Source organism: Rhinopithecus roxellana, chromosome 4 (assembly GCF_007565055.1).
Source record: "Rhinopithecus roxellana isolate Shanxi Qingling chromosome 4, ASM756505v1, whole genome shotgun sequence".
Classification (NCBI taxonomy): Eukaryota; Metazoa; Chordata; class Mammalia; order Primates; family Cercopithecidae; genus Rhinopithecus; species Rhinopithecus roxellana.
Window position 1 is genome coordinate 146,745,943 of NC_044552.1, and position 24,553 is coordinate 146,770,495.

The 24,553-nt window shown below is 39.5% G+C and overlaps 1 protein-coding gene across 8 annotated transcripts in view; it reads left to right on the forward strand.

The window, feature by feature from the left end:
- HIVEP2 (HIVEP zinc finger 2) overlaps positions 1-24,553 on the forward strand; it is a 197,630-nt gene that overhangs the window by 128,171 nt on the left and 44,906 nt on the right. For 4 of the 8 annotated variants that reach the window (XM_030928435.1, XM_010354972.2, XM_030928437.1 and 1 more), the window contains exon 3: positions 1,771-1,838. The exons of 3 other annotated variants lie outside the window; for them this stretch is intronic. The gene's annotated coding sequence lies outside the window, so the exon portion shown is untranslated. Of the gene's footprint in view, positions 1-1,770; positions 1,839-19,262; positions 19,317-24,553 lie in introns of those variants that run through there. One more of the 8 variants, XM_010354973.2, reaches the window with a different exon arrangement.

Consider the following 24,553-nt stretch of genomic DNA (forward strand, 5'->3'; position numbering starts at 1 on the left):
CCTGCCCCTACGTCCCGTGGCATCAGAAGGCATGCTGTCCTGTGGCAGTTAAGGGGGAGTCAACAGAAACAATAGAATATTTAGCCTTGATTGCTTGACCCAGTTTTGGTGGTGGTGTTTCAAACAATATGGGTATCCTCATATTATCAGGGGAAACCTTTCAGCCAACCCAGTGGGCTTTCTTAAGTTAATTTAGGAAGTCATGTCACATTATTTCCTCCTCACTGTTAGGCTAATAGATACCTGAAATACCAACAGAAAAATATAGAGTTAATAGCTAGCATTTAGAGTTCACTTCCTAGTGCCATTTTTAAATGCCATATAATTCTCTTAACAATATTATTTGTATCCCCATTTTATGGATGAAAAGACTGAGGCACGGAGAGGTTAGGTAACTTGCCTGATGATATTTGTATGTCTGGTAAGTGGCAGAGATGGGACTGAAAGCAAGGATTCTGGCTCCATGGGCCACTGTGCTACATGTCCAGTTACTACTTTAATGCCTTAAGCCATGGTTGTCCAATCTGTCTTTGGTTTGGGGTTAGACTAGGAATGAGTATATCTGGGATGAAGAGAGCCTTTGGATTTTTTTTTTTTTTTAATGTAGTCCTAGGAGGAACTCTTCCCAGTCTGCTGGAGCTGTCTCTGAAAGGTACTATGTCATTTGGTTCAAAGTCTGTTCGGCTTTCTTCCCTTGCTTGTATATATTCAGGCAATATGGGGAAGGAAAAATATATTCATACCCAAAAAGTTTAGTAATGCTGCAAAATGCTAGATTTGGATTGACTCTGGCTCCATTTCAAGGACCTGACAGTGCCTTGATCTTTGCTTTTGAAGCCTTCTTGTCAGCAACACTGGCAAGTACACCTTTGAAAATTTACATGTGAATTCTTGTGTTTTGAAAAAAAAAATGTTTGTTAGTGTTTCTTTTCTTGAACACTAGTTGATGCTTCGCCAGCTAGTTAAAAGTCTGCAAATCTGAGTGCTGGCTGAGAAGCTAAGCTTGCTATAACCAGTTATCCCCAGATGGCCAGATTCTGTTATGTACCACTTTTATAGATGCTCAGTGGTTGCGTACATGGGGTTATTAGGTGTACTGTTCCACTTGTTTTTGCCAGGCATGCACAGTACATTATTTGATAGGCTGGGACAGATGGTATAGCTCAAATATGCTCAAATGAAAATGATGAGGGAGAAAAGAAAGTGAAAAAAAATAGAAAAAGGGCATTTGATTTTCTAATTCACATTTCGGAAGTGAATTTTAGTGTCTGTGATTGACTAATAAATGCAGTGTTGCTGTAAGACTTGAATTCATGAACGTCTGTTTAAACAGCTATAACTGAGTAATCAGCAGGAAGCAACCTTTTCCTTCGTGGATGCTATCCCAAACTTCATGGGGTCTCCTCCAGATCTGAAAATGTTTGGGCCACTGAAAGACATCAAAAATAGATCTGGATTTTTCAGAGTATGATATACCACCATCAATATCAACCAAAACAGAAAAATCCCAATTATATTTTTAAACTGAAAAAGAGGGAGGGGAGGTGGTGGGGATACAGAGAGAGAGAGAGAAGAGAGAGCGAGCCTGGTAAAGTAATGGTGATAAGGACAATTAATCAGTCTTCATACAGCTGCTTCCTGACATTTCTGCAAATTGTTGTGGAAAAATTAATGAAGGTTAGATCAGTAATGGTTTCAAGCTTGGCCAGTGGAAAGTATGACAATGTTTCCATCAGCAATTAAATTGGGCTGCTTTCTTTTTTTCTATAGGGGAAGTGGTATGATGTATGTTCTCCACAGGAAATGGAAAACGGCAGCTGAACTGTGTGTGAGCCCAGGTATGGAGGAGTACTTGGAGTGCTCCAGCCGCCTCTCCTTGATTAGCACCACAGATTTGCATTTTTCTGTTGAAAGGATTTTGCTATACAACACGCAGAAATCCTTCCTTTAAAAGAGAGTGAGAATCTTGGGATTTTATTGCACGGACACAGATATACTGTGAATCTAAGCTTTGGTAGCCAGAAAGTGGAACTTATGACAAACAGAAAGTGAAACTCACCTATCTAATTTTATTTTTCAAGCTGAAGGTAGTTCAGTACAGGCCCTGTTCACATCCTGTGTAACCCTATGGGATTTTCCCCAGTATTAGTTAAAAATTTTCCCATAGGGTCACACAGGATGTGAATTAAAGTAAACACTTAACAAGCATGATGAAAAGGAAATTAGCTTTCTAAATGGTCCTTTCACCGTTAACATCCTGAGTAGTTACTAGAAACATGGGAAAGGGTCACTTCAGTGTCTCCTTATCAAGTTGTTACATTATAGTAGAATATATGAATCTTCTTCCCTGTTATATATGAAATATATTTCCTTGTATGTGAAACTTAAATTTACAAAAGTATTTTTCCTTTTGGAAAACATTAAAAAGCTTAGCCAAAGTCTGTAGATTGGTTCTTCATAGCCTTTTCTAGGGTAGAGGTTTATAAACCCCTTTAAAATTCATAAAAGCTCCTGACTCTTTTCCCCAGGAAAATGCATATAGACACAACACTTTTCAGTATTTTTGAAGTTTTGCATATCTCTTACATAGATCTTGAACCCTAAGCATTTTCCTTTTTTCTTTTTTTAAATTTGAGACAGGGTCTCACTCTGTTGCCCAGCCTGGAGAGCAGTGGAGTGATCACAGCTCATTGCATCCTGGGCTCAAGCAATCCTCCTGCCTCAGCCTCCCGAGTGGCTGGTACTACAGGTGCACACTACCACACCCAGCTAATTTTTTCCTTCCTTTCCTTCCTTCCCTCCCTCCCTCCCTCCCTCCCTCCCTCCCTCCCTCCCTCCCTCCCTCCTTCCTTCCTTCCTTCCTTCCTTCCTTCCTTCCTTCCTTCCTTCCTTCCTTCCTTCCTTCTCCTTCCCTCCCTCCCTGCCTCCCTCCCTTCCTCCCTTCCTCCCTTCCTTCCTTCTTTCCTTCCTTCCTGACAGGTTCTTGCTGTATTTCCCCGGCTGATCTTGAACTCCTGGCTTTAAGCAATCCTCCTGCCTCGGCTGCCCAAAGTATTGGGATTACAGGCTTGACCCACCTTGCCTGGTTCCTGGGCATTTTTCAGTGGAATGGGTTTTAAAAACTTTTTTTCTTTTCTTTCCTCCCTCCCTCCCTCCCTCCCTCCCTCCCTCCCTCCCTCCCTCCCTCCCTCCCTCCCTCCCTCCTCCTCCTTCCTTCCTTCCTTCCTTCCTTCCTTCCTTCCTTCCTTCCTTCGAGTTTTACTCTGTCCTCCAGGCTGGAATGCAGTGGTGTGATCTTGGCTCACTGCATCCTCCACCTCCTGGGTTCAAGAGATTCCCAGGCCTCACCCACTCAAGTAGCTGGGATTACAGGCATATGCCACCACGCTTGGCTAACTTTTTGTAGAGATGAGGCTTCACAATGTTGCCCAGGCTGGCCTCAAATGATCCACCCGCCTTGGCCTCCCAAAGTGCTGGGATTACAGGTGTGAGCCACTGCACCCAGCTTTAAAAGCGTTTTATGGGCAGATAGAAACTTACAGCTACAACCATAAACTGTTAATCATTATAAGTAAATATTTCGTAAGAGGTAATTTCTAGGAAACTTTAAGTGCAATAAAGATTATTTCACTTTTCCACCTAAAGAAGGCTTCCTTGCCTTTAGAAGGGAGCTTGTACGTTGGACAGAGCATACAAAGCTGTGTTTGAAGCTGGCTGTGTGACATTCTAGCAGGTGACTTTAGTTGTCCTGCCTCAGATTTACCATGTCTAAAATGGTGGCAACAGTGAGATAATTTGTCACCTGTGTCTGGCAAGTAATACATGCTCCATATATATCCCTTCCCTCCTCCTTTGAGATTTAGTTGATTTTTATTTTATTTAATTAATTAATTAATTAATCTATTTATTTATTTATTTATTGAGACAGAGTCTCACTCTGTTGACCAGGCTGGAGTGCAGTGGCGTGATCTTGGTTCACTGCAACCTCTGCCTCCCAGGTTCAAGGGTTTCTCCCGCCTCAGCCTCCCAGGTAGCTGGGATTACAGGCGTGTGCCACCATGCCTGGCTAATTTTTTTATTTTTCGTAGAGATGGAGTTTTACCATATTGGCCAGGCTGTTCTTGAACTCCTGACTTCAGGCTATCCCCCTGCCTCAGCCTCCCAAAGTGTTGAGAATTACAGGTGTGAGCCATGGCACCTAGCCAAGATCTAGTTTAAATGTTACTTTCTTGCACATTGTTTTACAATTCTTCAAGGCAGATTGTTATCTTCACTTCCTACTTGGTGTTCTTTGTCGCGTTGTCAATTTCTTTACTCTTAAAAATTATGCTGTCATTCACTGTTTACATCTCAGAGTGTGAACTTTGAGGATCTTGTACTTATTAGTGATGTTTTATTTATCTCCCTGCAAGTTGTGTCCAGCATAATACATAAGACACATGGGCACTTCCTGCTTATTAAGTTAGTAATAATAGTCCAATGCTTATTTGAAATGAAATAACTTAGATTTGGCCTTGTGATTGTCACTTGATGGTGTATATGTGACTGCTAGTCATCTCCAAATGAGATCAAATGATCAGCATACAGCCAAAGTAAAATTTAGTGAGAGAACAGAGCCTAGAACTGAAAGTGTGTTTTTTCTAGTGTTGGCTACAACCATAGAGTATACTAAGCCGGAGCCACAGTATTTTAGCCAGAGCTTTTAGTCAGGTTAATTACCAAGTAATTTTTTTAAGAAAGTACTATTATATTTCTAAAATATATACACCTAATCTCTGAGACTCAGAGAAGAAAATTTGGGCCCCTCCAACCTTAGTTTGTATTTTAGTCTTTAGAATCCAGGGTGGAAGGATAGCTTGAAGAACATATCTATCTGCCTTATTTTGTATTGTTTCTTAAGTCCTCTCATGCCCTTGCTAATACTGTTCAACTCGAGTTGAACAAAAATGTGGCCTGTCCTCAAGGAGCTGTCATTCTTCAACACCCACTCCTCCCCACTTTGAGAGAGAGAGAGACAATGTGTTTGTGTATATGTACACACATACACACACACACACACACACACACACACACACACACACACACACCCTCTGATGCTATTATAAACATTTTTATAGGGAACTTAAATAAAAATTCATATAGAACCAGAATCTGTCTTAGTACTTGAACAACTCATTGGCAGTAAACTCTGTTCCTTCTGTACAGGATTAATGGTTTCCAAGCTGTAAATTATGATTTAGAGCCTTGTGCATTAAGACTGACTTTGAGCCAGGGGAGGCTTGGAAGAAGACAATGTATAGTTTGCTTTAGGAGGTCTTGGAGCACATTTGTGTGGGGAAAACAGCAGTGAGTTAGAGTGAAGAATGAGAAATGCCGGAGGCAGGGGTTAGTATCTGGTGGTCTGTGGGTCCTACTGTGCAGAGTGCTGGGAAATCCAATGCGACTTCAGAAGTAGAACTGTGGATTCTTAGCGGTGCTAGTAGTGTGAGCTGAGTGATGAGGAGGTGGTCGTAGTTGAAATAGGATGGGATAACAGAGGTTTGTGATCATGAGAAGTAGATAAAGAGATTAATTAAGGAAATATGAGGAAGAAAAAAATACATGCTGGAAATGGGCTGAACGGGGGGCAAAGAATAGTAGGGTTGAAGACTTTGCTAAATAAATCATTGGCTGTGAGCTCTTGGCTCTCGTGAGATGCACAATCATTCCCTTGCTCAGGCATTTCTACCTCCTGGAAAGCCTTGTCTCTGTCTATCAGAATATTGAAGCCCTTATTTAACTTCTACCAGCTGCATAAATATTTGTTTCATGACATTAGCTCACAGCAATCTCCTTTTTACTGTACTCATATACTATTATTATAAATGTAGTAGCACTTAATTGATGTTTAGAGCTATAATTTAAATTTTCACCTGCATGGCTTGTCTCTCCAATAAGCTTCCAACTTTGTATAGAATTGGTTAGTGTAAAAAAATCCTCTCTACTGTCCAATACAAAGTCATGTGTATAGCAGGAACTTGGTATGTTATCAAGAGTTTTAAAGGATACTGAGTTTCTATTATGTCCCCAAAACTTTACCAGATGGCACAAAAAAAGGAATTATAAGACACAGTTCTTATTCATAAAGTACAAATAATCGAGTTGGATATTTTGTGTGGAAGACTAGCAATTTGTGATTCAAGAAGGACTCTTGTGGAGCCATCTAAATTATCTAGAATTAAACAAGACTGTGCATGTGAAATGCCTAGTACAATGCCTGACAGATAACGAGTACTCCATAATCACTTATGACGATCACATATATCATTATTAATATTAATGTAATATGTTGACTAGGCTTCCTGAGCCACCATGCCCAGCTTGAAATTCATAAAGATTAATCTATGTTAGAAATGTCAATTTCTTTACCTTTTGTTTTAATGGAATCTGGGTTTCACGTCTCAGTCTCCCTGGAATTATTCATGTAAAAGGCCTCAATGATGTATCAATTGGCAATTTCAGTAGACATTTAAAAATTTCTCATTTAATATGACTTTTCTATTGCATTTGAACTTTCTCCTCCTCGAAATATTCTTCTCCCTTGGATTTCTTGACTCCACTTACCCCTGGTTTCTCTACTGCTTGCCCAATTACTCCTTCTCAGTCTCCATCATTGGTTCTGTCCCCCAATCAGCCCATTAAATGTTGCAGCGCAGAGTTCTGTCAGAAGGCTTTGCTGTGGTTTGAATGTGTGCCCCTCAAAGAGCATATATTGGTAACTTAATCCCCAGTGCAACAGTGTTGACACCTAAGGAGAGGTGATTAGGCCATGCCTTCATGAATGGATTAATGCTGTTATTGAGAAAGTGGGTTTGTTATCTTGGGAGTGAGCTCCTTCTAAAAGGATTAGTTAGCCCCTTTGGCCCTGTCTTGTGTGCTCTCTTGCTCTGTCTTTGCCCTTCCACCATGGGCTGTTGCAACAAGAAGGCCATGGCTTGATCTTAGACTTCCTATTTTCCAGAACCATGAGCAAAATATTTCTGCTTGTTATAAATTACCCAGTCTGTGGTATTCTGTTATAGTAGAACAAAATGGATGAAGCAAGACTTTCTCATTTCCCTTCTTACTCTATATACTTTGCAAAGACTGAGTGTTTTTATCTACTTTGATTTCTTTGACTACTATTCTGTAGTAGAAGCTCTAGTTTCCTACTTCCACACACTATATACTAGATATGTCTGCATAAATAGCCCAAATAAACTTCAAATTAGACATGTTTACAATCATACTTTTCCCTCAAGACCTGTTTGTCCTACCTTCTTTCTATGCAAAGCCCCACTACCCCTATAGACATCCAAGCGAGAACCTTGGACTCACCTTTCACTCCTTTCTCACCTTCTTATCACACTGACACATATAACCAATTCCCAAATTCTGTCAATTGTTCTTCTCAAATATTTCTGTAATCAGCCTCCTCCAACCCACCACCTTTGCCCAGTTCAGTTCTTCATTGTATCTCCCTGAACTATTGCAACTCTTGACTGATGTCCTTGCCTGAAGTCTCCACTCACCTCTCCACCGTTCTCCACACTGGTTCCAAAGTTGTTCCTCTAAAAGACAAATCTAATCATGTCATTCCCAAACTTAGAAATATTTGATGGCTTCCTAGTGCTTTAGGGTATAGAAAAAATAAACCAACATTTGTTTATTCCCAGAATACACCTGCTTTCTTTATGCTTTTCTGCATTTAGAGTTGCTATTTCCTCTGCCTCTAATGTCACGTTTCAATTTCTCTATTAGATGAACTTCTGCACATATTTCAAAACATAAAGGTCATCTCCAGTATGAAGTTTTTCTTACTGTGTTCCCATATCCCTCTCGTCAGCACACTTAGTCATCTCCTTGCTTCTGCTTGCTAGTGCTTTGTCCATATTTGACCATAGATCTGGTGTAAAATTATTTTTCACCTGTCAAACTCTAGACCATAGACTCTGAGGGTTATGTCTTATTCATCATTATATTTGCAGTGACCAGCATGGACCTGCTGGGAATTCAATAAAACGATAGAGGAAAGATTGTAAAGAGAAGCCGAATATATTAAAAAACTTCTGAGGCCAGGCATGATGGCTCATGCCTGTAATCCCATCACTTTGGGAGGCCGAGGCAGGAGGATGCCTTTGAGTCCAGGAGCCAAGACCAGCCTGGTCATTACAGTGAGACCTTGTCTCTACAAAAAAATAAAAAATTTTGGGACATGTGCCTATAGTCCCAGCGACTCAGGAAGCTCAGTTGGGAAGATTGCTTGAGTCCTTGAAGGTTGAGGCTTCAATGAGCCATAATTGTGCCACTGCACTCTAGCCTGGGTAACAGAGCAAGACCATGTCTCAAAAACAAACAAACAAACAAACAAACAAACAAACAAAACAACAACCCTGAACTGATGATGGAGCATCCAGACATAATGTCTTATGTTTTATACATGATTGAATTTAAATGATTTAATAATATACTATCTCTTACTCCAATAAAGAGGCAAACTTAAGGAAAATCAATTAAATATGTATGTCATCTATGTATATATGTTAACAAAATCTTAAATGTGAATGATTTTCCAGAATCCAGAAGATTCAACCACAGATAACAGAGAGACATAGGTGAAACAAAAGATAGTCAGAAATTAGATCAGAAAAACAAAGAATATTAACCTTTAAGTGAAATTAGCCCTCATAACAATTTTGATTGCATTCATATAATTCTGACTATAGTGACCGAAAAATTAGAACCTGCCCATGGGTTTTCATTATTGATGTATATTTGACTGTATACATAGTAGTGACAGATCTTATAAACAGTATATATATCCATCAATAGAAAGATTATAAAGTGAAATAACTAAATTATATTAAATATTTTAAAGTCATGTAATTTATTAACAAAAAAATAAGCACTTTTTTTACAGTGTTAAAATGATCTTGAATGTTGTAATGAACTTTGTCTGAGCCTCAGAATAAGTGGTAGCATTTAACTTTCAGACACACATTTGGAACTGTGGACTTCAAGTAGGGCCAAGTATTTTTTCTGTTTCACTTTGAATCATTTTTATTGCTCTGTCTTCAAGTTCACTAATCTTTTCTTCAGTAATATATAATCTGCCCTTAATGTCTAATCTGCCATCCGGTGCATTATATATCTCAAATTTTGAACTTTTCCTCTCTAGGGGTTTAATTTTGAGCTTTTTAATATTTTCCATATTGTTTCCACTTAACACAGCCATTCTTTAGTTTCTGGAAAATATGGAATGCAGTTTTTAAAAAACTGTCTTGCTGACCTTTTCTGCTAATTCTATCATCTGGGATGGTTCTGATCAGTTAATTTTTCTCCTCTTTGTAGGTCACACTTTTCCACTCTCTACTTGATGATTTCAGATCAGATGCCAGAATTTTACCTTGTTGGCTACCAGAAACTTTTGAATTCCTAAAAATTTTATGGAGGTTTGTTATGGGGCATGGTATAAGATACTTGGAAACAGTATGATCTTTTTACATCTTGCTTTTTAAAAAGCTTTGTTAGATAGGACCAGGGCAGCACTTAGTCTAGAGTGGATTTTTCTCCGCTATCAAGGCAAGACCTTTCTTAGAACTCTAACCAATGCCCCATAAATTATGGGATTTTCCCTTCTGGCTGTTCGGAACAGGGCTGGCAGCCCTTGTGAATACCAGGCACTGTTCCCTCTAATATTTTCAGGTGGTTTTTCCCTGGCTGTGGGTAGTTTCCTCATGTGCTGATCAAGCAGTACTCAACTGAATATTCACAGGTCTTTGGATTTCTCTTGCTGTAGTGCTGTCCTCCTGGTGTTTTACCCCGTGACTTTTAACCATCTTCGGCTCCCTGGACTTCTGTCTCCCAGTCCTCCACTCGGGGACTGCTGATCTCTACCTAGGTCACCCTTTCCTAGGCCGTGGCCTAAACGCTCTCTCCAGGCCAGCTGCTGGGGCCATTGTAGAGTTCACCCCATTTGCTTCCCTTCTTTCAGGGACCACTGTCCCTTCCTGCTAGGTGGCCCCCAGCATCTTGAGAGCTATTGTTTCATGCATGTTGTCTACTTCTATCTCTGTTTTCAGACAGGAGGGTAAATCTGGCTTCAGCTACTCCATGTTGATCCAAGGTTGAATTAGAAACTCTTGGATTTATTTACTCATTGATATGATATCCGTTAGTCTGAAGAATTAAAGATGCTCTTAGGATAATTGCTACATAAAGGATTTAACTTACTGTACACACCTAACATGGGGGGTCAGGTCTGTGAAATCTGTGTGGAGAGAATGTGTTAGAAAGTATTCTCACTCCATGATATAAGGACTATTGGCTCTGCCTTTCTTACTTCAACTGAAAGTTGTATAATTTAAATTTATACATTGTGAATTGTGAATTATAAATTGTGAATTTTTGAGACTTTAAAAGAATGGCTCTGTTTTCTCCTTGTTTCTAATCTGACATTCTTCAAAGCAGCTACATTGTGTGTAGGGGGAGGGGAAACACTCGTGACATGCATGAAATTTTAGCCATTGCACAAAATGATAGGGTTTGGAAGATGTAAATAGGGTGGTTTGGAAAAATCCACCTATTTACTCCCATTTGTAAGCGGCCAGGTTTCTTAGACTGATCTTAAGTGACCATTCTGCTTTCACTAACCCCTCTGCATCTGCAGTAGAAGAGAGTTTGCATATGTTGCATTTTTAATGATTTGTCTTACAGTGCTCTGAGGTCATTCCATGGTGGAATGCCATCAGCTTGTTTGCGCTTTCTCTCTCTCACATACACACACACACATGCACACACACACACGCGCGCCCCATGAAAGCAGATATTTTCTAGGGAATGTCCTGATGTACTGTTCTTTGAATGTAATGACATTGGTTTACACAGGAAGCTAGACACTCATTTTTGTTCTTTGGAGACTCTGTCCAAAACATATTTTCCGCATTGGTTTTTCTCAATATGGTATACACATGTATCACTTACACAGTTAGCGTTTGGGAGGCACAGAGACTGATGAAGAATTCCTGATGTGTAGTGCTGTTATCAACCTGCTTTGAATATTTGATGTTGAAAAAACATCCTCTTTCCTATCCACTGATTATTTTTTTCAATTCTCCTTGGAAAACCATGAAACAGAAATCAGTTTGAAGGCAGATCCTATAGCCTTACCTTGTGTGCCATATATTGTGTTTTCTCTTTTCTTTCTTGTCTTGTCTTGTCTTGTCTTGTCTTGTCTTTCTTTCTTTTTGTTTTTGAGACAGAGTCTTGCTCTCTTGCCCAGGCTGTAGTGCGGTGCCATGATCTTGGCTCACTGCAACCTCCACCTTCTGGGTTCAAGCAATTCTCCTGCTTCAGCCTCCTGAATACCTGGGATTACAAGTACGCACCACCACGCCCGGCTAATTTTTGTATTTTTAATAGAGATGGGGTTTCACCATCTTGGCCACGCTGGCCACAAACTCCTGTCCTCAAGTGATTTGCCCCCCTTGGCCTCCTAAAGTGCTGGGATTACAGGTGTGAGCCACTGAACCTACCCTAATATTTTGCATGCTTTTCTATAAACTCAAGACATCTGTATATTCCATGATGTTTCCTTTGCCTGTTGGATTGAGTTTCTTACTGAAAGCATGACAAATAATTTATAGCCCCAAAGATGTGGACTATGTATGGGGTTTTACTTAATTAAATTCTTAAGATTGATTTTGTAAAAATACACTGTAATTAAAAACTATATATATATATATATATATATATATATATATATATATAATCATTGAAAAAATATATCAACATTTACTTTTACCTATCCTCTTAGTCTAGTCATTATAATTGCTATCATTATTGAGCAATAACCAATGGCTGGGAGCTCTGTTAGGTGCTTATTTACTTAACCTGTGGCCCATACAACATTCTGCAGGGTAGGTGTTGTTATCCCCACGGACAATGTGATGTGAGGAAATCAGCCTAGAGAGGGCAAGTGACTTATTTAAGAGAACAACCCTAGTAGGAAGCAGAGCTGATATTCCCAGCTGGGGCTGCCTGACTATAAAGCCTAACCTATGTCCTATTACCCTAAAAGATTTAGCAACATGTCCTGGGTTTGTTGAGAGTGATGATTATACTTGGTAGATGTTTAAAAATTAGAATATTGGGCTGGGCACAATGGCTCATGCCTGTAATCCCAGCACTTTGGGAGACTGTGGTAGGTGGATCACTTGAGGTCAGGAGTTCAAGACCAGCCTGGCCAACATGGTGCAACCCCCGCCTCTACTAAAAATACAAAAAATTAGCAGGATATGGTGGTGGGCACCTGTAATCCCAGCTACTTGGGAGGATGAGGCAGGAGAATCACTTGAACTCGGGAGGCAGAGGTTACAGTGAGCTGAGATAGTGCCAATGCACTCTAGCCTGGGTGACAGAGTGAGACCCCATCTCAAAACAAACAAACAAACAAACAAACAAACAAACAAACAACCCAGAATATTAGCCAAGTACTTCTAAAATGAAGTACTTACAAAGAAGTCTTTATTAAGAGCCAGATACTGTTCTGGGAGTGATGGGTCACAGAGATGAGCAAAGCCGACTCCTCTACCCTGAAGAGAGACACAGGGGGCAGCAGTTACACAGGAGCACACTCAGCCCATATCTTAAAGGGGTGTGTGCCCAGTGCCGAGAGAGTGAGGAGAGGGAGGGCTTAAAATCTCAGGGTGGGTGAGGTGGGGTGAGTGTTCTCAGCCTTCAAGGAAGAGATGGGGTCAGAATTGAGGCCTGAAGGAGGAGTAAGAGGTGACAACCTTGACTGTCTCTGCCTAAAGGTAACTTCAGACTAGAGACCTGACTTTTGTCTGGAATTTTTAAAGCTGACATAGGTCCATTTACAGCCATTCATATCAGTATTCATCCCTTGTATGGATTGTGCTTTCCATTATACACGTTTTCTGCCTGCTGCCAGGTATACCATACTACTGATACTCTGATATCTTAAGCACGTATTCTGTGAAAGACCTTGTACTCGGATTTGTGTGGGATACAAAGATGAATATAATTCAGCCTTCAGGAGCCTTCCATTTAATAAGGAAGAGAAGAACTGTATTCAAATGTTAATGGAAGAAGGGAGCATGCAGCGTTTTAAAGTAGGAGCAAATGTGTACTATGGCATACTGACAGGAGGACGATTATGACCAACTGAGAGATTCATTATGAGGTCCTCCACCATCCATCCATTTATCCCTTCATCCAGCATTCCCTTCCTCCCTCCATCCATTCATCCTTCCATCCTTTCCTCCCTCCCTACCTCTATCCCCCATCCATTCATCCCTCCCCTATCCTTCCTCCATCCCTCCATCCATCCTTCTATCCATCTAGCCCTTCTTTCTTCCCTCCATCCCTATATCCCTCCCTCCCTCCTTCCCTTTATCTATCCATCCCTCTATCTACTCATCCATCCATCCCTCCCGCATCTCTCTCTTCCATACATCCCTTTTTTCATCCCTCCCTCCCTCCTTCCCTCTGTCCACACATCTATCCCTCTATCTCTTCTTCTCTCCATACCTGCCTCTATCTCACTCTTCCATCCATCCCTTCCTTCCTCCCTTCCTCCTTCCTTCCATCCATTCACCCACAGACATATTTACAGAGCATTTCTTATGTATCAAGTTTCATGAAACAGCTGGCATATGAGTTGGGTCTTATGTCTAGGTACGTTTTAATAGATCATGATAGAGATCATAAGGAAAGTCTGCCAAGCCAAGCTCATGGACTGAGCAAAGGCATAAAGATGCCTCTTATGCTTGACAATAATGACTAAGCCATCTTTCTACAGCCCAGCTTACTGGAGTAGATGTAGTGGAAGATTAGGCTGGATGGACAGTAAACCGGATTCGGGTTTTAATGAGAACACAGGTATCCAGCCATTTGTATGAAATGTCACACTCATTATTGAATATTTGCATGAATTTTCCATAGTATCTTTTCCACTCTATCATTTACAGTTTCATGTAAATATTTTGTTTCTCAAAGGAGATTGTAAGCTACTTGAGAATGTAAGCCATTTTGTATCCCATTTCTCCAAAATGTGAGTATATTGGGAGTACTGACAGTGAATAAGACCAAGGCAGATCTACAGGACAGTAAACCCAGCAGGCACGGTAATACCCAGTATAGGTATTAGTATTGATGATGAAATGTTTGAAAATGCTGCTTTTTAGACGAAGATGTTAGTTAATGTGTAGATATATTGAGATCTATCCAGGTTGAGAACAGTAGTCCTAACCTGTGTTGAGAGGGCTGTCCTTTAGGCACAATTTCTCTTGGACAGACGGAGATGATGTCTGTTTGATTCCCCATTGTATACCTGGCACCAGGCAAAACACTTGACACTTGGCATATGCTCATTAAATATTTGTTAAATGAATGAAAGGTAAGGGTCTTAGCACCCTACATATTGGTGTTTCATAAGCCTCTACCAGAGTCCTCCAAATTAGGCCCTTTGTAGGTGGCATTATAAAATCTATATGCAGTCTGAGGAGCTCTTGTATGCTTAAATATGAGCTCAACAAGTTGATGAGATGGTAGAGCTAGGTCAGGAGACACGCAGTCTTCTCAGACCTGCCCTGAAACTGTTCCCATGTACTGTCTATTTTCTGTATAAGCTCCTCCCCTTGAAGAAAAGTAGATTTTTTTTTTTTCTGTGAAACTCTGCCCTACTTGGAAAGCCCTGCAAACGAGCAAAGGAAGGCAGGATTCCTCTGTCTCTCTGTGTCCTCTTCCACTAACAGAAAGAGCAAGCTCTGTGTAAAAGGTTCCCAAGTTGGGATAGGGGGCAGTTGTTGGGGGGCAGTGTTGGGATCTGGCTTATCACCATGATACTCTCTGAGGCTGGCTGGGATTTCAGGGAGTAGGGAGGAGCTGGGGGGTTCCTTAAGAAGGGAATGTTGGAGTTAATTGCTTCCCTGTCCCTCCATGGGGAGCACAAGCTATTCCCTCTTGCACACAGGCTGGCTGGTACAAGTGGCCAGGTTCACATACTAGGCCCTCTTGGTTCCTTTGGCTCTCTAGTTCACTCAAGACATCTGCTAGCCTTGCCAGCCCATGTAATTACTCCTCTGTTTACAGCCCCTCTTCTCCTTCTTTTATTATACCTGGTGTGTGTTTTGTATCTAGTTCATCTTGAAGGGTATATACCTCACAATCTAGCATTACGTAGGGTGGCACACAGCATAGTGTTAAGGGAATTTGTTGATTATGTGTTTTTTTGTTTTTTTTTTTTTTCATTTTGGGGAGCAAAGGCTAAAATTTGTGGCCATGCCCTGTGGAATCCAATTGAAAGAATGACTATTCTCCATTCATCTTTTAAAAGTCTATTAAGAATAATTATCTAGCACTTTTCCTGTGGGATTTTTTTAAGCTTTTCTCCATGGTAAGGTGGAATGGCCTTATAATCTCAAGCACGTTATTAGGCTGCCCTATTTTGTTAAAAGGATGTCAGCTTTGCCCTTCTCCCACTGACCGTCTATTATGACTATGGAGTCCTTATTTCACTAATAAACTAGAGTACCTACACCCCAACATGTGTCAGAGAACAATTTTTAACTTTTTACTGTTGCTTAATACCTTATGCAAAAGTTAGTTAGGTTGGTTGAGAGAAGTATGCTGGCATTTGTTTTTCCAAGCAGGGGTCATAACTCAGGATCTCCAAATGTGTATTTTTTTTTTTTTTTTTTAGTTTGATTCACATAAAGGCAGGACGTTCTGTCTTCAGTTGGCTTTTGGGCACCAATACTTTTTCTTGTCTTCAGCAAGCCACTTTACACATCTACGTTACCTGCCTTCCTCTGAAAGGACGAGAGTTATGAATCCTAATGTTATAAATATTATCGTGGTATCAAGCCAGATCAGGAGAGTATGACTCTATTACTATACCTGCCTTTGAAACCACCTCTTACCTGCTGTCTTTGTGGGACACTCAATCAATCTGCTTTAGTACTTGTGTAACATTTTCTGAAATTGAGTGGAATTGTCCAGGCCACAACTACGTATAGTATTCATTTATAATTACTCAGAAGTCCTTTGAGCTCTTCATCACTAAGGTGTGATTGTTTAAGCTGTGAGAAAATTTTTCCGATTAAAATGTATACATGTTGGATAAACTACACTGGCATTGTGCTTCTATATGCAATTAAAGTTTGAACTGGAGTTTGCTGCACTGTGTCATTGTAGACTTGCTTGGAAACTTCTTAGAATTAGGAGATTGTGAAAACAGGTGATAAACAGCTTTTGATGTTCATGCTTAAGAGCCCTTTCAGCTTAGAAGTTAAAATGCTTAGGAGTTCAACAGGTTCATATGAAAATGAGATGATTTGGTTCCTTTTCTGGTACTTTCAGCCTCCCACTCCCAGGAGTCAGGGGTGCATGAAGGGGTGATGTTCCCATACACTGGGTGCCAAAGAAGAGAAGTCATCTCTCTTTGTCTCAGGGAGTGAATTGCAGTCCTTGATTTATGGGAAAGGAGGAATCATTCTTCATTGTTCTCTCTCCTGTCCTTGCTCTGTCCTGATTTTTGCTACACACCCTTGCAGTGAAGGCAACTACTGACTTTATTTTCAGTGTAAGCATCTGTGCGCTTTTGAGTTTAGGAAGGATATCTTCTCTTTGTGTCCTGAGTTGTGTGTGCGTGTATGTGCGTATACACTATACATTTATATAGTTGGGGTATTTTTTTTTTTGCCTCAGTGTTGGTTATAGCTATGAAAGATACAGGTAGCAGTTGCTTCACAGTTAACCCTAAGTCTTTGTACCCACACAGTGTAGGTGAAATCTTTTTTTAACCCTGTTCTTCAACAAATTATATGCCTTGCCTATGCAACTGTAATTATTTCACCAGCATCTGTGAAACCTATGTCATTTCTCTTTTAAAATATAGTAAGAAAAAATAGCAGAAATATATCTATTTTGAAAGCTTGTGTGGTGAAGCAAATTCCGGTAAAGTAAAGAGATCCTCCTGGTTGGAGCATTCACTGTAGCATTTCATCACCTGAAACTTCTAGGTGATGATGAAATACTGGCATATGCACTTAGCTACCAGTTGGAGTTTAACCTTACACTTCATAGATTTCTTTTAGTAAGAATTAAATACACTAGCAATCTTGACCTGGTCAAATGAAGACATTTATGTTTTTTTTTTTTTTTTTTTTTTTTTTTTTTTGAGGCAGAGTCTCGCTCTGTCGCCCAGGCTGGAGTGCAGTGGCCAGATCTCGGCTCACTGCAAACTCCGCCTCCCGGGTTCACGCCATTCTCCTGCCTCAGCCTCCCGAGTATCTGGGACTACAGGCGCCCGCCACCTTGTCCGGCTAGTTTTTTGTATTTTTTAGTAGAGATGAGGTTTCACTGTGTTAGCCAGGATGGTTTCGATCTCCTGACCTCGTGATCCGCCCGCCTCGGCCTCCCAAAGTGCTGGGATTACAGGCTTGAGCCACCGCGCCCGGCCAAATGCAGACATTTAAAAGTACATACTACAGAGTTTTATATTAGGCCTTTAAAAGACCCCGCATCCATTCTTGCTGTACTTAGTGACTTTACTTAAAAATGCCAAAGATCTTTTTTTAATTCATGCATTTGATCAGTCTTTAAACTCAATTGATTTTAAAACAACTTAGATATTAAAACATCAAAATCAGAATTTTGTGTTGTAAAATCTAGCTTAGCTACAGAAACTCGGCAGGACTTCACTTCTTAGTATAAAAATGTAAAATCCCTAAGTAAATTGCACAAGTAGAAGCTATCACATTCTCTTTATCTTTTCTTTGTGTATTGCTAGAAAATTCTGTCTGTGTTCATGATTCTCTTCTCTCCATGATATTCCCTTATTAGGGAGTGATTCTTTTTTAGAAACTTTAAGCTTTGTTTATGATGCTTTTCTTTTTTCTTTTGGCCATGTCATTTTTCATCCTTAAAATTGGGTTTGCATATATTAGGAAAAGAAAGGCAAACAGTGATTTGTGAAATTAAGTGAATTAGAGCTGTGAACATGATTTACATATAGTAGTTTTCTTTTTCTTTTTCTTTTTCTTTTTTTGTTTTCCTTTATTACTTCATGGCCAAGACTTGGATGTACTAGTCAGTTCATTCATACATTAGAAAGCATCTTTTAAATTTCGAGTATGAGGGTGGCAGAGACTGGCTGGCTGTTCACCAAATCTATGTCCTGTTCTTCCTGGACTCACAGTTAGACTGCATTTCCCAGGCCTTGCTACAGACAGATGAGCCATGTGGCTGAGTTCTAGTGAATGGAATGTGGGGGAAAGTCCCTGGGTGCAACTTCATCACCTGACTCATCGAACCCTCCCCTGGTTTACCCTCTATGCTTCTGTGCTTTTGCCATAATCATGGCAGAACATTGAATCCTTGTTACAGATGGTGAAGCCGTTGAAGGAGTTTGGGCTTTTTAATTCCTCCCAGTGTGGAGCCACACATCTATCAGAACACACATTTTAGATTGCTATTGAGAATGAGCCCTTATGCGTTTTGGATTTTGTTTGTTACAGCAGCTGGTAGTATATTAACAAATACAGGCAGAATCCCAACCTCCAGGGGCCTCATACTCCAGTCTAAGAGATTAACATGGCATAGTGAGATGGAATGATTAGTAGATGTCTATCTTGTGGTTTCACAGAAAAGGACTTGTGGAGAGCTATAGGGAGAAGGATATACTTACATTTAAAGATTAATACAAATGAACCATGTTAGAACTTCAGTCATGACACAGAAGGCCTGTGATGGGGACATCTATAAAACTGTGATTGAGAAGGGTCATGGATTTAAAATTCTTATCTTACAATGATCTAGTGATTTTCATTTTCATATTGTTTTCACATATGGAGATTCACTTAGTTCTTACAGTAACCCAGGAAGACAGCAAGGCAGGAATTATTGTGTCCATTTTATAGATGGGAAAACCAAGTCCCACTAAGTGGAAGTGACTTATGCAAGGGTACATAATCAGGAGAGCTGAATTGATCTGCTAATTGAGAGGCGCTGTGGAAATACTAGATCTGGAGTAAAAGAGAATTAGCTTAGATTCTTGTAATTACTGGCAATCACTATCTCGGTGATTGTTGGCCTTATTTAGCTTTCGCAAGTGAGAATGTTATCTAACCCTCTCAAGTGATAATTTTTTTTTGTTTTTTGTTTTTTGTTTGTTTGTTTTTTGAGACAGAATCTCACTCTGTCGCCCAGGCTGGAATGCAGTGGCACGATCTCGACTCACTGCAACCTCCACCTCCAGGGTTCAAGCAATTCTGGTGAGAATGTATTTTATGGTATGCTGACATCTGCCTTAATCTAGTGTTCTTTTTATGCTATCATAGTACCTCTTGCCTGCAAGTATTGTGTGTATTCCCTTGTTCTCCTTTTTTTCTTTTTCTTTTTTCTTTTTTGACACTGGCCACTGCTTGACCTCATACCTGGTGAATCCCTGGGAAAGGTCCTCTCTTCTGACCTGCAGACACCATAAGAACCAAATAGACAGGGCAAGCTGAGCCATCACATGGGCTACCCTGGCCTCTTTCCCTTGTGCAGGCTCAGTCCATTATGTTCCCCACATCATACAGTGAGGTGACTCTTACAGTATTCACTCTGGTCAAAATGTAGAGGTTTCTGCCTAATTATCACTATGTAACTAGTCTTTGTCAAGAAATGCCATTAATTACTCGTTAACATCAAAAAGCAACAAAAGATAAAATTATGATCTTCTAAAATTATTGTCTGGTAGAGCACATGGCCTTTCTGAGCCGTTTGGATTAGCCTAGGGAGAGACACTCAGTGTCAGAACAGAAGAATCTTTCCAGTTTTATATAATAGAGCCAGTTCGTTGAATTATTTTCATAGCACCTTCTATGCATTTTGAGGGATTCCTCCTCCTAAGCCTCTCAAATTCTCTCTTTTTTATTTTCTGTTTGTCATCCCTGAGAGTATTAAAGAGAAGCCATTTCTAAGATTTTAGCTTCTGGTTTTAAATTTTAATCTCTCTTAACAAATTAAATCATTCTCGTAAAAAAGATGCTTATCACTCTAAGCAGAAAATTTATAAATGTACTTATAAGAATTTATAATTTATAAATGTACTTATAAATTTATAAATGTACTTATAATAAGTCATGCATTTCTTGTTTCTGAGCATATTGGGCATATATAAAGATGAAGGCCAAATACTTAGAAACTTAGGGTGATTAGCTTGGAAAAGAACCCATTGTTTCATAGAGAAGCGTAAATCAAGTGAAGATGCCATCTGGCAGTTAGAGTCCAACCATATTAAACTTGAATTCTGCACTTTGCATACTAGAGGCAGAGGTGCTTAGTAAGTGTTAATAATGACTAATACGATATCATGGTTGTTAATTGAATATTGTCATCTAAAAATTGAAGTAGTAGACACACACTTCAGCAGCTGAATGTGGTGATGCTATCTTCCTAGGTTTAATTCCTCAGATATTTGTGAGCTATTAAGACCATTTATTCCACACCAGCCAAATGCAGACATTTTCAGTGTTTTTTGCTGCTACCTGGGTGTGCAGTAGCCCAGACCATAAATCTGAAGTAAAGGGAAAATATTTGCTGCTTACTCTAATTTCTGGGAAAGTTATTGGGAAAAAATAAGGTTTTTCAGTATACTAGGAAAAAAATAGCCTTTAGCAATTTGACCCTGGTTTGAGAAGACTCTACTCATTGGCATTAAATGATATGTGGCTTTTCATGCACAAATGAGCAAGAAAATTTCAAACTAATCAGTGATGCTGGGTTCCTGTCATGAGCCTGGTGCTGATGTGTCATTCCCTGCTACACTGCAAAGGGACTGTGTTTGTGTACTAGCTGCATCTTAGCCCAGAGGCACCCCTGCTGTTTGGTGTCACTAGTTTGCTATTCTACCATCTTGGACTTTGATTACAGTTTCAGATTGCATTATAGAAGTTAGTTGACAACTCTGATATTTGGGACATCAATAAGGTTTTGGGGAAAACATGCTTTTGGCAGGTGTTGGTTTTTCAAATAATATGTTGATGCTGCAGCTGTCTACTGATGACCAGAAATTTACTAATTTTTAGTCACTGAAATAGTGACTAGTGACAATATGAATATTCAGTTCTTCCAAGAAGAGATAATGCCTGATGCTCTCTCTCCTCCTTTCTTAGTGGTTTAGCCCCTCAACAAGAAATGGCTGTCCCTGAAGTGGACAAGATTCACATTCCTATCTGTCTTTTAAGGATACCTGGGTGGTACCATACAGACCGCTGTCTCCTCCTGGACTGCACTTAGGACAAGAATGATGTTTCCCACTGACAAGCCAAAAAAATGAGTTACATTTAATGGCTAGTCATTATGACATAATACAAAAAAAGGAGAAATTTTGACATTTATATTATATATAGTAATTTTTAGTTTATGAAATACATTAAGAACAGTTTGCTTTTTAAGCATTTCATGCTTTAAGTAATATTTCATGTTTTCAATATTTCACCTGTGCTAAGACAAAATCTACAGATATAAACACATATTTCACATGTGTTTGCATACATGCAAAATCAAATAACCATTTTCAACTTATGGACACTTGTTACCCCTATAGCTCAAATAATAAAAATCAAGTACCTACTTTTGTAAATGTAATGTTTGCCTGTATTTATAGCTTCTGGAAACTTAACTCTGCTAATATATAAATAAGAATGCCAATATTTTATGACCTTTTACAAGTGCTAGGTATTGTCCTGAATTATTTGCATGTGCTATCTCATTTAATACTCACAACCAGCTGGCATAATAACTATTAGTATCCCATTTCATAATAAAGAAACATGTTAGGAGAATTAGTTATATAACCAAGATCTCATAGCTGGTGAATTGTGCATTAGAATTGAGACTCAGTTCTGTCTTCACTCGAAAGACTATGTACCTCATCCATCAACCCCATCTTCATGAGGTCATCCTTGTCCCTAAACACTTAGGAGCATAATCTCTTCTCATTTTGAGAGGGTAGGTTAGGCAGAAAATTGCAACCCAGGCGAAACACTGTACAACCTTGCTATTTCTTGGTTTCGTGCCATCTTCATGAGCATGCAGGTGGACTTAGAAAGGGGGAAGCACCAGCCAACCAAACCTGTTTCAACCAAGGTGTTTTAATTATAGCATTTGTATGACACTATTGACAGCAAGGAACGGGGAACTTGACAGGAACTATCTAAAGCAAAAATGGAAACATTATACAGGGGTGGTGTGCTTTCAGGCAAAGCTTGCTCCAGAGATCTATGAAGCCTTGAGAAGCTAGTTTCTTTTGTTGGGGTGTCTGACTGTCTCCTCTGTGTATCAGATGTGCCATCAGGCTGTCTCCACTCACGGTAGTAGCAATGACCAAAGAAATCCCTGACTTCTCCTCACCACCCAAATCAAAGAGAGAGAGACATTCCTTATGGCTTCTCAGGATGAAAATCCTTTTTAATGTTTAACAGGCACCAGCTACTGTTACCTAGAAGCCCAAGTCAGAATTATTTATAATATTCCTCCTTGACATATAATCACTATGTTTGTGGCAAAAAAGAGGATTTTTCCAGACTTGTGTGTACAGTAGTCTCCCTTATCCATAGGGGATATATTCCAAGACCCCCAAATGAATGCCTGAAACCATAGAGGGTACTGAATCCTATGTATACTGTGATTTCTTCTATGCATACATACCTATGATAAAGTTTCATTTATAACTTAGACACAGTAAGAGATTAACAACAATAATAATTAGAAAGAACAATTATAACAATATATTGTAATAAAAGTTGTGTGAGTGTGGTCTCTCACCCTCAAAATATGTTATTGTACTGTTCTCACCTATTTTCTGACCATGGTTGACTGAGGGTGACTGAAACTGCAGAAAGCAAAATTGGGAATAAGGAAATATTTTGTCCATACTATTTGGGCACCCCAAGCACATATATACACAATGGAAAACTGTTATTCAAGAAGAATAGCATTTTGTTTACACTTTTGGGTGATATTGTCTCCATTCTCAATCTAAAATATTTATGACCTTATTAGCTTAAAATCCTAATTACTGTCTCCTTGACTAAAGTATTTCAGACTTGTTACTTTTGATGAGTTACAACTATTTGTTCCATGTAAGAAAGTATTGTGAAGTCATTTAGAACTAAATATTTCACATCAGTTTGGAGTCACTTGGATAGATGAAGTTTAATGAATTCTAAATTTTTTTTTAAATTTTTCATCCAGAACTTGTAAGCATTGGGTTAATGTTAAGGTAGTTTCTATTTAATAAATAAAATATCAGAAATATTAAAAAATCTGGAAACAGCAAAAAAAGAAAAAATTAGATGTGTTATGAGTGTATAAAATATATGTAGATACTAGTCTATTTTATCATCTACTACCATGAAATATGCATACATCTATTATAAAAAGTTAAAATTTGCCAAAACTTATACACATACATAGACCATATGTGGCACCATTCACAGTGAGAAACATGTAAACACAGGTAAAGATGCAGTATTAAATCTGCATAAAATTAACTGTTGGACCTGCTATACTACCATAATAATTTTGTAGTTCCCTCCTGTTGCTACTGCAGTGAGCTCAAGTGTTGCAAGCATTCACTTAAAACACCATGTGACGCCAATCATCTCCGTGTGAATGGTTTGTCTCCCAGCAAATTGCAGACACAATAAAAAGTGATCTCTTATGGTTCTTGCACATTTTTAAAATCATGTTTAATGCAATAGTTTAAACCTTGAATAACACCATGGGACCCATAGGAAGTGCCATTACTAGTGCTAGAAGTGCTCCCCAGAAGCAGAGGAAAGTCATGACATTAGAAAGAAAAAGCTCGGCCGGGCATTGTGGCTCACGCCTGTAATCCCAGCACTTTGGGAGGCTGAGGCAGGTGGATCACGAGGTCAGGAGATCGAGACCATCCTGGCTAACACAGTGAAACCCCATCTCTACTGAAAATACAAAAATTAGCCAGGTGTGGTGGCGACACCTGTAGTCCCAGCTATTCGGGAGGCTGAGGCAGGAGAATGGCGTGAACCCGGGAGGCAGAGCTTGCAGTGAGCCAAGATCGCACCACTGCACTCCAGCCTGGGGGACAGAGCAAGACTCCGTCTCAAAAAAAAAAAAAAGAAAAAAGAAAAAAAGAAAAAGCTGAATTGCTTAACGTGTACCATAGTTTGAGGTCTACAGCTGCAGTTGCCACCATTTCCGACAGATAATTCATCCTGTAAACAGATGATGAAAACTTATGGGATCAGTAAATACAGTACAGTAAATTTATTTTCACTTCCTTATGATTTTCTTAACATTTTTTCTAGCTTATTATTGTAGGAGTACAGTATATAATACAGACAACATACAAAATATGTGTTCATCCACTGCTTAGGTTATTGGTAAGGCTTCTGTTCAACAGTAGTCTATTAAGTTTTGGGGGAGTCAAAAATTATATGCGGATTTTCAACTGCTCGGTCCAGGGTAAGGGTGAGAT